Genomic DNA, 13,955 nt, shown 5'->3' with positions numbered 1-13,955 from the left:
GTAGTGTGCCTGCCCCTCCGTGCGGCCCTCAGGGTGCCGTGCACCTGCTTCCCGGGCGAGGCCGTGCTTGCCGAGAGAGGCCGGCTGAGCCGCCCGTTGGATCAGGGACCAGAGCTCTCTGGACTCAAGAGGACACGTGGGCCCCTTGCCACGTGGTGCTGACCAAGGTGGCGTCGAGATGCCGGGAGGGGGTCAGTTTCTGGATGGACCTACAGTGGGGCCGTCAGTTTGCTTTGCTGACAGATTACAAGTAGGTGAGAGGCCAGGACAAGAGCCAGGGAGGGCCCAGCGTTTGGTCAGAGCGGCCAGGACGGTTGCGGGACAGGAAAGACCTGGAGAGGAGCAGGGTGGGGGTCGGAGATGGGAGCTGCCTGCCGACTGCGATCTGTTAGTGCGAGACGCCCGTGGAGCCCAGCGGCCATGCCCACCGGCATTTGGATACTTGAGCCGAGCTTCTGGAGGGGTCCGGGCTGGCTGCGTGGGGAGCGGAGTCTGTTGTCGTGGCGGCCGCCCCGGGGCACCCGCCGTGGGGTTGGGATGGGGAAGACCAGGGCCGAGCCCCACGTGGAGCCGGGGGCCAGGGGCCCGCGGGGGAGGGAGGGGAGCACTGGGGGAGGTGCACACCATCCAGCCCGTGGCACGTCCCGGAGGCCAAGTGAAGCAGGGGGAGGGCCCGCCGTCAGGTGCCGGGGGCACGCGGGGCACACCGGCCCGGCAGCCTGGAGGGCCCTGGCGCTCTTGCACAGCTGCGGGGTCTGGAATGGGGGTCTTGCTTCCCTGGGTTCTTCCATCCCGTGTCTCTGTGGAGACAGCAAATGCCCGGACACCGATCTTGTGTCTCAAGATAAAATACTCATCGGACACGTGGCTGGACGCTTGAAATACCACTTTGATTACACGTCGAGTTTTTGTGGCATTTGTGAAAAATGCAAACTCTCAATTCCCTTAAAGCGTCAGAAGCCAGAGCTGAGTCAGTTGTAGGGTGGGAGTGGGGTTCTCGGGCGTTAACAGGAGTAAATACGAGATGAGATCCATTCACTCAGTCCCTAAGCTGACATCTGCCTCTGTTAGCTTCTGTGACATCCTTTTGTCTAACACAAGAGAACTAGGAAAGCAATCCAGAACCCCCAGGGGTCAGAGCTGGTCCCCGATCCCCCACGCGGTGAAACCATTCTGCACTTTGCGGCCCCAGGAAATGATGGCAAGGTGATCGGCTGGTGTCCGTTGAGTCCTCGTGGCTTCACAGGGACGCGGTCTGCAAGCTGTGACCCGAAACCCCACCTTATAGGTAGGAGCACTTCGAGAGTGGCGATTCAATCAATCAATCAATCAATCAGTCCACTAACCCTCGATCACCGGGCTCTGACCCCAGCCTGCTTGTCCACCGGTGTCCCGCGTCTCTGCATTCGGGGGCGTCCTGTGTCAGCCTCCCTGTCGGGCTGCAGGACCTCTTCTTGAACACGCTTTTCCTTCTGCATCTGGCAAAACCAGCCCCAGTGTCCCCCTTCTGGAGGCCTCCCTGACCTCCGCAGAATCAAGCCCACGTGGCTCCTTGGAGCCTTTGCAGGAGGGAGGAAAGTGCCCTGTTTCTGCCAACGTTGGGCCCCCGGCCAGCGATCGGGTGGTGGGTGGGCCCGCCGCTCCCCCGGCTCATAGGCGTCCAGGTTGAGTATTGCATTACTGGCTTGGTGCTCCCAGCCCTCTGCGGACGCCGGCCCCTCCCAGCGGTCCTGGCCCTCCTGTCACCTGCAGTGCAAGGAAACCGGGCCGGGTGCTGGGCTCCCCACGGCCCGTCTCACACGCCTCTCCCCGGCCTGTATGGAAAGAGTTATGGTGGCACGTGTGGCCGTGTGGCCTTGTCCATCCAATCCGGCAAGGGTGTATTGAGCTGCTGCGTGAGGCACAGCCCTGGGGACGGGAGGAAGGACCAGCAGGGGTGCGGCCCCTGCCGCCAGCTGTGCGCACACCCGAGGGCTGGGCTGGGGCCACGGCCGCCCCCGAGGTTGCACCAGACCTGTGGTGAGTGGGAACGTGCCCTCGTGCAGGGAGAGGAGAGGGCCTGCGGTGGCTCAGCCCCGGGGAGGCTGGCAAGCAGGTGAGAGAAGTGGAAACTTGTAGCCAGAGAAGCAGGTGCCGGTTGGCCCGGGAGGCTGCTGTGCAGAAGCGGAGGGGGTGGGGTGGGCCGGGGAGGGGAGCAGGGGCGCCCCAGCGGCACCCCTCCTGGCAGGCTGTGGGCAGGGAGTGGTGTGGGTTCAGTCGGTTGAGCGTCCGACCGGTGGTTCTGGGTCAGGTCACCGTGGTGTGTTGGGCCCTGTGTTGACGGTGCCGAGAGAGCTTGGGGTTCTCTGCCCCTCCCCAGCTGGCGCGCGCGTGCTCTCTCTCTCTCGCAAAAGAGAAATAAACTTAAAAAACATCACCGGAAGGACGTGCAGCCATGCCTTCCTTTTCAGCCCCGCCCCTCTGGAGGTCGGAAAGCGTTTCCGCGGGTGTCCTTGCTGTGACACCTGCCCTCGACCCAGCGGGCAGAGCACCCCCACCCCAGGGGTGAGGGGAGGCGGCTCCACAGCGTTGCGGCCGACTCTACCCCCACAGAGCTGGCATCCCCTGCCTGACACGGCCGCCACCGCATCCCGTGGCCCCCGGACCACTGCTCCTGTAGGATGAGCTCAGTCCAGGGTTCTCCCTCAACTCACATTTGGTTCCTGCCCCAGCGCGTGAGGTCCTTGTTTGCGGGGCTGGGGGCTGGGAGCAGCCACCGCCGGAGCCCCGGCCTGCCCTCGGCCGCGGGTGGGTGGTCTGCACACGTGCAGAGGCCCCTCCTGCTGGAGCTGCAGACACGTCCACACACAGGTGCCCCTCATTCCCCCAGATGAGAATGACAGGGGCAGGGAGACGTCACACACAGCATCCGGGTGACCATGCCCCCTCTAGGTAGAAGGTGGAGCCTGGTGGAGCAGGAGATGCAAGGGTTGTCGTGGGGGCTGGTGGGGCAGGGTGGGGGCGGGGCGGGTGGGCGCGGGGCCGGGATGCGGGGTGGGGGCGGGGCCGGCGTGCGGGGTGGGGGCGGGGCGGGCGTGTGCAGGGCCAGCAGACCCCAGTGGCTGCCCTCCTTGGGCCATGCTGGTGCCAGAGCGTGGCCACTCGGGGTTGGGAAACTCTGTCCCGCGACCCCCGGGAAGCAGTCAGGAAGGGGAGACCCCAGAAGACTGGGGCCGCCGGGCTCCTGGGAGGGACGGCGCAGGGGCCAGGCTGCGAATGCCGCGTCCCCGCGTGGGTTTGAGCCCCTGGGAACGAGGAGGGGGGTGCCTCGGTGTCCCGCTAGATGTCCTGCAGCTCTGAGGACGGAGGTGTCAGGCCAGAAGGGGGCGGAGGAGGGATGGGTCTTCCTGCGCGGCTGCTTTGGCCTGAAGCGGGGATTGCGGGTCCAGGGTGAGGCCCGCAGGGGGGCAGCCGGCGGGTGGGGAGGGCGAGAGACCCTGCGCTCTGACTCGTTCCCTGCGGCCGGGACGGGCGGGCGGGGGGGGGGGGGGGGGGCGAGCCTTCCCAGTGTGAGTACCACGCGGTGGGGGGCGTCAACAGCAGGTGTCTGCTTCTCAGGGCCGGGGACCGGAAGTCTGAGGTCCGGCGCCAGCGTGGCTGTGTCCCGGTGAGGACCCGGTTCCCCGCTCGCAGTGGCGTCTTCTTGCCGTGTCCTCACGGGGAGAGGGAGGAAGCACGGCGTCTGGGGTCCCTGTTCCCAGGGCACCGATCCCACACGGGGCTCCCACTGTGACCTCATCACCCGACACCGTCACCTGGAGGCTTGGGGCTTCGACACAGAAATTCGGGTAGAGGGGCGCCCAGGAAGGAGGAGAGGCCGGAGAACCGACCCCCGGGAGACGCCGGGGCCCGCTCGCTGTTTTCTCCAGAGGAGCTTCTCTGGCCAGAACTGCCCAGAAGCCACACCGAGATTCTGACCCAGCAGCTCCTGGCGGGCCCCGGACCTGCCTCATGAACAGGCCCGGTGCTTCCCGCGGGGCCCGGTCCTCGTCTGGGAGATGCCGCTGCGACGTCCTGTCCTCCGGGCCCCAGGGCGTGTGCTGGCGCAAAAGGAGACGCCGGTGGGACCATGCTGCTTCCCCGGCGGGGCCTGCAGGGGCGTGGGGAGGCGAGGAACCAGCACCCCGGCCCTCCAGCCCCATGTGGCCCGCCCGGCCCAGGCGGTGCCGACAACTGTGACGACCCGTCGTAACCCGTCCTCGCCCGAGAGGGCCTCCAGGTCGAGCCGCGGCCGACCTGTGTGGCCACATCTAAGGACACACCTGGCTTGCTGCTGCTTCTGGGAGAGAGAGGCCTGAAACCACGTGCCGGGGGGACAGGGCGTCCCTGCAGGGCTCCCGAGGTGCAGCCGTGCGGTGGCAGCCTGGGGCCTCGGGCTGCGGGCTGAGGTGGGGCGGCTGGGCTCACGCAGGGTTAGCAGGCCACCTGCGGGCCGACCGTGGTCCTTCCCTGGCCGGTCCTCCCATGCGTCGCTATCCTCCCCTGCGACATAGTCCTCACATACTTCAGGGTCCTCCCGTGTGTCACGGCTGGTCCTCCCTCTCATCACAGCCCCCCCCACGTGTCGCAGTCGGTCCTCCCACGCGTCATGGCAGGTCCTCCCGGGCATTCCTGCAGGGACGCCTGCTGCCACCGCGTGACTGAGTGTCAGGTGTGGCCCATAACTCCTGGTTCTTCTGCACACGCCTGGCGGCTCCTTGCAGAGCCTGATGAAGGACGTGCCCTCGTTGAGAATCCCACACTTCCCACCCCTGGTTGGCCACGCTCCTCAAGGCCAGGTGGACGTCTGCCTCCCTGGCTGTTAGAACAGCGTGTTCTGGGTGTTTCTAGGTTCTGACCCTCCTGATGTGATGCACGTTGTTTAATAAATGTCAGCAGTGGGTGTCGGTACCTGCCGACTAATTACAGGGAAGGGAGGGGCTTGTGTGTGGGGCAGGTAGTGGGGCCGGCCTGGGGGGGGGGGCAGTGAGGCAGGCACTGGAGGCAGGTGGGGGGGCCGTGGGGCAGGCACTGGGCAGGCGTTGGGGGGGCGCTGGGGTCTTACCGGGGTGGGGATGGCTGTGACTTTGCCAAAGAGGACCAGACTCTCCCACCCGAAGGGGCTCCAGAGCGTCAGGTGGGCAATGTCCCTGTGACGCTGCATTGGAGCAACGGTTCTTTGCGTCTTGGGGTCCCCAGGCTGGGTTAACGGGGGGCGGCGCCCTCTGCACGAGGTCCGCTTCTCCGGCATCGCGCGATGTCGTGTGCCCAGCCGAGGGACCCCCAGCAGGGTGTCTGCGATAAGGAGTCCCCCACTTGCCTTTGGCCCACGACTGCCGTTCCCTTCCCAGGCATGGGTCTGGGGGGAGAGGCCACGAGCTGGGGGCCTGACGGGCCACAGAATCCTGCACTGCGGTGGGCTCCCCGTGAGGACACCGTGGCCGTCACCGCTGTCACTGAGCTTCTCCTTTGGGGGAGGGGAGGTGCCATATGCAAATCCGCACCAGAGAAATGGGGAGCAGGACCGAACCCTCAGACCCCCCAACACCACTGTTAAGGCCCCAAGTTGCGGCGGCTCACACAGAAGCCCACGTACAAGGAAGAGTGTCCTTGGTGGCCCCACTTTGGGGAAGTAGCAAAGGCCACGTAGGGCCTGGCGGTGGGCTTGTCGTGCGTGGCGGTGTCTGTGGTGCAGGGTTGGGGTGAGACGAGCAGAGCCTCGGGTGGGAGGGGAGGAGAAGGCGCCACCTTGATTCCATTGCCACGAGCCGTTGCTCGTGAATGAGCTATGACCCACGACGTTCATGTGGCCGGTGGTCCAGAGGGAGCAGCCGAGGTGCAGGGGTGAGTCCTGGTCCCACAGCCGAGGACCCAGGTCCCAGGAAGTTAATGACTGAAGCCCCCTCCCCCGCCCCACTTCCCGGGCAGCTGGGGGGTGGGGTGCCAGGGTGTCAGCACTTCTGTTACTGTCACCTGCCTTCCAGGGGCGTTGAGATTCACCCCTCCTGGCTGATGCCCCTTGTCTGGAACGGCAGGGCCACAAAGGAGATGGGGGCATTGTGTAGACAGGGAAGCTCAGGGCTTAGCGGAGTCTGCGGCGTGCGGTAGGTAGGACCACGGAAAATCGCAGCCACTGGAGGGAGCCTGACGCGGCCCCCAGAGTCCCCGCTGTGGCCTCAGGGGCAGGAAAGCAGGTGGCTTCCCAGGGCCGCAGCCGTGTCGGTGTCGGGGCCAGTGCCCTCCACTGCCATGACCTCGGGCTCCCTGTGCCCCCGCCCGGCACTCGGCCCCGTGGCCCCGGGAGGATGGCTTTGGCTGGAGGAGCACTCGGCCATTAGGGGCCCGTTTCCTGAGCTGCTTTCTCCCGCTGCTGTTGCTTTGAAGCAGCGATGGGCGAACGGTATTTACCGTCACCCCCAAGCCGCAGAACCAAACCCGGGAAAGGAGCTCGACAGCTTTTCTGCTCAGCAGCTGGTTTATTTTAAACCGTCCAAGTTGATGGCCCGGTCCACTTTTCGATGTAGTTGCGATGGCGTTAGGAGATTCAGACGTGATTTTTACAGCGTGAAAAAGAAAAATAGAATTGAATATATGGTAATGATGAATCCTTCAAGTTTTGTGTCTAAAATTGCTTCCAGGCATGAGTTATTGCCTAATAATTCGTGCCCTGTTGTGTCTTCCTGCCTAATGAGCGTGCGGAGGACTGTTGTCGGGATCGCCGCTGCCTCGTCGGCAGTGCGGCTCACGCTGCGCGTGCGAGGCGGCCCAGGGGGCGCCCGGCCGCTGTGGGGGAGCTGCCCGGGTGCCCACGGGGGGCCGGTCACAGGCCCGCCGCTCCCCAGGCCGGCAGGAATAGCTCTGTGGGCACAGCCTTCTCCCGCCAGAGGACGGGCTCCTCTCCCGGAATCGGCCCGCAGGGAGCGTTCGTCAGACGTGGCCCGGGCCACATCGCGTGCAGGTGACCGCGGCCGTTCCCGTGAGCTTGGCAGATCTCACCCCTGCTCCACGCCCAGCGTGGCTCCTGGGGTCCCGGCTGAGCGGGGCCCGTGCCTCAGGACAGGCTCGCGAGCCGCAGCCTGCACCGGCCAAGACCTGAGAAAGTGCTTCCCGCCGGCCTGCTCTCGTGGTGTCCCCCGTGGCCCTCAGTTCTGACGCCGTCCCTCCCTTCCATCCTCGGGACGTGTCCCATCCTCCTACGCGGCACGGGTTCCTTGAGGACAGAGGCCACTGGACAGACCTCAGCGTTTGCGGCCAGTGTACTCGTGGACTGCCTGTCGCCGTGGGCAGGAGCATGTGGCAGGTACGAGGGAGGCGGTCCGTGTCCGCAGTGTCACGTGGGGGTGTCACGGCTCCACTCTATCCTGAGGAACTCACACGAGACGTCTCCCGAGTCGTGGGAGGCAGACGCCTGACTGTGGGGCCGGCGCCACGCCCGCTGCCCTCGGGCATCAAATCCGTGCTCCCGGTCGCGTGAGCAGAGCGGCCCACGGCCCGTTGAACACGGGGCTCGGTGGTCCCCCACGGAACCAGGCTCGGGGGCCGGGGGGCTCGTGGCCAAATACTCCCGGCCCCTCCGGAGCGGTGGCTGCGGCACGGCTGTCGCGGAGGACGGTTGGGTGGGGTCGGGCTCGTGGGTACACAGGCTTGTGTGCCTGTCTGTGTGCAGAGACGCTGCAGCGGGCCGTGGGGGAGAATTCATCGTTTCGCTTTTAATCAGACAGACGGAGACTGACGGCACACGCGAGTGCCGAGCACAGCACGCGGCGTGGGCCCCGTGGGTCCTGAGGGTCCCCAGCGCTGCTCACACACAGGGCATCTGGCGAGAGCGGGGGGCGTTCCCCCCGGCTCACCCAGGTCAGGCCAGACCCCAGGATGACCTCAGGTGACCTTGCAGCGCAGCCTGGGAGCACATCACACGCAGCCGGGAACACGTCAGCCTCGGTGGCCGTCACCTGCCGTCCCCTCCCCCTTTAGCGTCGTTTGGTGCCTGGAGTGGGGTTTGCGGTTTTGCAGCCAGAGGGCCGAATTTGGGTCACGACTGGGCCCCTTTATGAACCCGGACACTTTGGGCAATGTCCTCGTTCTGGCTGATAGCTTCCTCGTGAACAGAGAGTAGGGCCCGCCTCCTGAAGGCGCAGGTCACGTTGTCTGAGTGTGGACGGTGCTCGAAGGAGTACCCGTTCAGTAATCTCATCCTTTCCTGTTCCCAAAAGCACCCGTGTGTCAGCTGCTCTGCGGGCTGCCCGGGGCGGCTTCTTCGCCCGCCCGCCCTCCCGGAGCGCCAGACTCCGGGCCCCTTGGCAGGTGTCCTGCTCCGGGCACTTCTGCACACGTCGGGGAGCAGACGCAGACCTGCCAGCCGGGCGGGTGAACGGCCCCGGAGGGCACTGACCCCACGGAGGCGGGCCAGGCTCTGTGACGTGGGCTAAGTGTCACTCATTACTGCGCCCCGCGGCCACCCGGGGGCGTCCGTGCTGCGTGCTGTCGAGGAGCAGGGTGATGGAGTGATGCCGGCCGGGTGGGGGTCCGCACTGGGCATTGTCATGAGCTCAACGGCGGGCTGTGGGGGGCGGTGCTCCCTGCTGGCCCCGAGGAGCTAGCCCCGCCCTCTGTGGACACGCGACAGACCCGGGTGCAGGACGTGGCAACCAGAGGGAGGCGGGGGGGCTCAGACACCATGGAGTGAAGGGCACGAGCTCAGGCACCCCTGTGCAGTTGCTTGGGGGCGTGGGGGGCATCCTGGCCCACCCACCTGACCCGGCCCTCCTGGCTGGCCTGTCCGGCCGGTACGCAACCAGGGGGCACAGAGCAGGACTGTGCTGTGTGACCTGGCTTAGACCTGGCTCTGCCACCTGCCAGGCTCCAGGCCCCGGACAGTCAGTGAGCTTCTCAGCCTCAGCCTTCTCATCCGTGAGATGGTAAGTGAAGTGAAACGGTTTGTCGACCACCGTGACCGTCAAGTAGCAGACAGTGTGCTGTGCCGTGGACCGAGGCCCACAGGGGAAGATCCAGATTGCCGCTGGCCGGCAGCACCTGTCACCGTCTTGTTTCCTGGGGAGGCTGCCACCGTGCAAGACAGGAGGGTCCTCACCAGGCCTGGTGCCCGGGGGAAGGTATTACACGAAACACGCGGGACTTTGGGTCCGGACGGGGAAGGAGCCGCCAGAGGAGGAGCCCCAGCAGGGTTGGGGGCTGGTGGCGCGGGCTGGGCCCTGCACACCTCTCCCTTCTGCTGCTGTCCACGGAAGCCCTTCTCAGGAAAGGGCCGCTGCCGGTGGCCCGTGCTGCGGGGGCCACGTGGTCTCCGTGATGCCTCCCTGCACGGGGCGGGGCGAGCGTGGGCAGGGGGTCGGGTGCTCTGGGGGCAGACACAGATGTGTCAGAACGCAGGGCGGACAGACGAGCGCAGGGAAACCAGCCAGAGGAGCTCCGGGCCGAGGCGCTTTGCTTCAAGCAGGAAGGGCGTCTCGTCCCACGTCCTTGATGATGCAGGACGTGCCCGTCTAGAGGAGCTTCATCTCGAGGGCTCCTGAAAGGAGCCTCTTGCTTCCTGAGAAGTACACAGACATGTCACAGTGACTCCAAGTGATGAGGACAGCCTCGGCTTGCTAGTCCCCGGTCCAAACAGGGGGTTGGGGGGTGGTGGCACCACGCTGGGCAGTGAGGCACGCAGCATCTCACTTAAAGCTTCCAGTGGCCCGTGGGGCCGGGACCGTGTTCCCACCTTGTAGCTAAGCAGGTGGGGCCGTGCCCTCGCAGGGTTTGCCAGAGTCGTCCGGTTGTGAGGTCCCGGCGAGGACGGCAGCCTGGCCGTACGCCCCGCCCCCCGACAACACGCCCCGCCCCGGGCCTGTTCGCCCCGCCCCCAGCAGCACGCCCCGCCCCTGGCCCGTACATCCTGCCCCCGGGCACGCTGGTTCTGAGCGGCCTAGCTGGCAAGCACACCTGCCCGCGCGGGTGTCGCCCGAGTGCTCCTCGCGGTGGCTGCACGTCCGGAGCACAGGAAGTGGCACAGTAAGGGGAGCTGGGAGGAGAGGGGCCCGGAACAGGCCGGGGGCCCTGTCGCGTGGGGGTCGCTTGTGCAAGTGGATGTGAATCTAGTTTTGCCCAAGACCCAGAGGACACCAACGTGCAAAGTCTAAGGGAGGCAGATTTTACTTTCTTGGGAAGACGAACACTGGTCCCGAGAATCAGGTTGCGTGCAAGCGCGTGCCCGCCCCGTTGCGTGTGCACCGGGCCGCGGGCTTCCGGGTGGGACCGGAGGCAGGCCCGGCGGCCTGGTTTCCCCGTGCGCGGGCACCGAGCCTCCGGGAGCGGACCGTCGGTGACCGGGACACGCCGGCTGACTTCCGGCCACGTGCGGGCAGGGGCTCAGAGCCCGTGGGCCCAGCCCCCTCACGTCACACGGGGAGGTGGCTGAGTGCCCTGCGCAGGGGCAGGCCGGAACTGGAAGCCCGGGCCCCGCTCCCGGCTCCAGGAGGGGAAGGGTCGCCGCGGTCCCCGCCGTTCAGGACTGTGCGGCTGTGCCTGAGATCAGCCTGGACTTGGGCTTCAACTTCAGTTTTAATAAGTTCAAGTTAAAGCGGTTATCCCATTTCTTGGCTGATACTCGGAGGTTTGAGACCAAAATATGGAAGGAAGACAGCCCGATTGGTGTTCACCTTTGTTTTGTTAAAACCCTTTATTGAAGCGCCGCATGTGAAGGCTGTGCGTTCTTAACGTATACAGCGGGATGAGTGTGGGGACGAGTGTACGCCCTTGAAGCCACGCCCTCCCTTCAAGGCCACAGCCACATTTCCCACCTCCCCAGTTTCCTCCCACTGCTATATGATTAATTATGTGTGTGTGATAAGAGCACTTAACCAAACATCTGCACTCAGCACGTCGTAAGTATACCATTCAGTGTGCTTAGCTCCGGGCGCCGTGTGGCAGCGGCGACCTCCAGACTGTGCTCCTCGCCCAGTCTGTGCCCTCAGACCACACTTGTGTGTCCCTCTCCCCCGAGTCCTCGGTGCCCGCCCTGCGCCCTGTGACTGTGAATTTGAGTATTTCAGACAACACAGGTACGTGAGATCATACGGTATTTGTCTTTTGGGTCTGGCTTGTCTCATTTAGCAGAACGCCCTCCAGGTCCATCCATATGGTCCCAGGGGTGGGATTCTCTCCCTTTTCTCAGGGCTGGATGACGTTCCAGCACAGCGTGTACCACGTCTTTGTCCGTTCGTCCATCACATTGTGAACAGTGTTGCTTTGAGTACAGGAGAGCAGACGCCTTCAACGGCCTGACCTCAGTTCCTTTGTTTGAAGAGATGCCCAGAGCTGGGGTTGCTGGATTGGACGATGTTTCCCTACATTTTGAGGCAATAACATTTTGAGGACCCCCATGTGCTTTTCCAGAGTGGCTGCACCAGTTTGCATTCCCACCAACAGTGCACAAGGGTCCCCCTTTCTCCACATCTTTGCCAGCACCTGTTGCCTTTTTTGTCTTTTTGATGATGGCCGTTCTGAGTTGTGAGGTGACATCTCACCGGTTTTCAGTGGCTTATCCCTGGTGATGAGTGACGTTGAGCACCTGTTCACGTGCCTCTTGAACATTTGTGTGTCTTCTTCTTTTTAATTTTTTTTTTTAACGTTTATTTATTTTTGAGACAGAGAGAGACAGAGCATGAACAGGGGAGGGGCAGAGAGAGAGGGAGACACAGAATCTGAAACAGGCTCCAGGCTCCGAGCTGTCAGCACAGAGCCCGACGCGGGGCTCCAACTCACGGACCGCGAGATCGTGACCTGAGCCGAAGTCGGCCGCTTAACCGACTGAGCCACCCAGGCGCCCCAGTGTGTGTCTTCTTCTGGGAAATCCGTATCCAGATACTTGTCTGATTTTTAAGTCAGGTTATGTGTTTGTTTGCTTTTTCTTGATATTAATTTATTTTGAGAGGGAGAGGGAGAATCCTAAGCGGGCCCTGAGCTGTCCACGCAGAGCCGGACGCGCGTCTTGAACTCACAAACCATGAGACCGTGTCCTGAGTTGAAACCAAGAGTCGGATGCTTAACTGACTGAGCCACTCAGGTGCCCCTGGTTTTTGTTTAGTTTTGTATTATTTGCTTGTTTGGTGGTTTGTTTGCTATTGAGCTGTGTGAGTTGCTTATGTATTTTGAATGTTAGTCCCTTAGCAGATCTCTGGTTTCACATATACTCTCCTATTCTGTAGGTTGGCTTCTCATTTTGTTGATGGTCTCCTTTGCTGTGCAGAAGCTTTATAGTGTGATGTAATAACATTTGTTTATTTTTGCCTTTGTTGCCAATGCGTTTGGGGTCATGCAAAAAAAAAAAAAAAAAATATATATATATATATATATATATATATATATATATATATATATATTGTTGCCAAAACCAACATCAAAGATCTTTGCTATGTTTTCTCCTAGGATTTTTACAATTTCAGGTCTTATGTTTAAATGTTTAATTCATTTCGAGTTAATTTTTGTGACTGGTGTAAGAGTCTAATTTTAATTTCATTCTTTTGCATGTGAATACCCAGTTTTCCCAACACCATTCGTTGAAGAGACTATCTTTTACCCATTGTGTATTTTGGGAGACTTGGTCAAAGATTAATTGATCATATGCATTTGGGTTTATTTCTGTCCCAATGTTCTGTGTGTCTTTTTCAATGTCAGGATCATACTGTTTTGATCACTGTAGCTTTGTAATGTAATTGGACGCTAGGAAGTGTGATGTCTCCGGCTCTGTCCCTTTTGCTCAGTATTGCTTTGGCTATTCAAGGACTTTGAGGTTGCATACGAATTTTAGGATGGTCTTTTCTATTTTTGTGAGAACTGCCACTCTGATTTTTTAGAGGGAATCCACTGAATCTGTAGATTGTCTTGAGTAGTAGAGACGTTTTCACAATAGAAATCGTTTCCGTTCGGGAACACAGCGCATCTTTCCATTTGTTTGTGTCTTCTTTGATTTCTTTCATCGATGTTTTATACACTGATGTATAAAATGTCTACATTTTGTGTGTACTGTGTTCTTATCGCCTAGATGATTGTTTTCCCAGTTTCTTTTTCAGATAGTTTTAATGTAGAGAAAGAAATGCTGCTGATTTTTGTCTGTTGATTTTGTATTCTGCAACTTGACTGCATTCATCAGTTCTAACAGGTGTTAGGTGGAGTCTTGAGGGGTTTCTGTGTACAATATCGTGTCATCTGCAGACCAGACAAGTTTGCCTCTTCTTTTCCAGTGCAGATGCCTTTTGTTTCTTTCTCTGGCCTGATTGCTGTGATAGGACTTCAGTACCACGTTGCACGGGAGCAAGTGAGAGTGGGCTACCCTGGTCTTGTTCCTGACCTTAGAGGAAAACCCTTTGTGCTCCCGCTGAGGACAATATGAGCTGTGGGCTCATCATCTACAGCTTGTATTGTGTTTACATATGTTCCTTTTGTACCTAATTTGTTGAATTTTGTCATGAAAGGATGTTGAATTTTGTCAAATGGTTTTTTTCTGTATATGTTGACACGAGCCTATGATTTTTACCTTTTACTCTGTTAATGCAGTGTATCAGATTTATTGATTTGTGTGTGTTGAACCACCCTTGTATCCCGGGGATAGATCCACTTGATTGTGGCATATGATCCTCTTAGTGTGTTGTAGAATTTGATTTGCTGGTATCTTGTCGAGAATTTTTGCATCTATATTCATCAGGGATATGGGTCTATGATTTCCTTTTCTTGTGGCGTCTTTATGTGGCTTTGGTGTCAGGGTAATGCTGGCTTCAAAAAGTGAGTTTGGGAATTCCTGTTTGGACGAGTTTGAGGAGGATTGCAGTTAATTCTTTAAATGTTTGGTCGAATTCACCGGAGAAGCCATTTGGTCCTGGGTTTTTCTTTGTGAGTGGGTTTTAATTACTAATTCAGTCTCCATGTCTGGTTCTTCC

This window comes from Panthera onca, chromosome A3, assembly GCF_046562875.1.
Source record: "Panthera onca isolate mPanOnc1 chromosome A3, mPanOnc1 haplotype 2, whole genome shotgun sequence".
Classification (NCBI taxonomy): Eukaryota; Metazoa; Chordata; class Mammalia; order Carnivora; family Felidae; genus Panthera; species Panthera onca.
The sequence above is the reverse complement of the archived record's forward strand: the minus strand, read 5'-3'. Positions refer to the sequence as shown.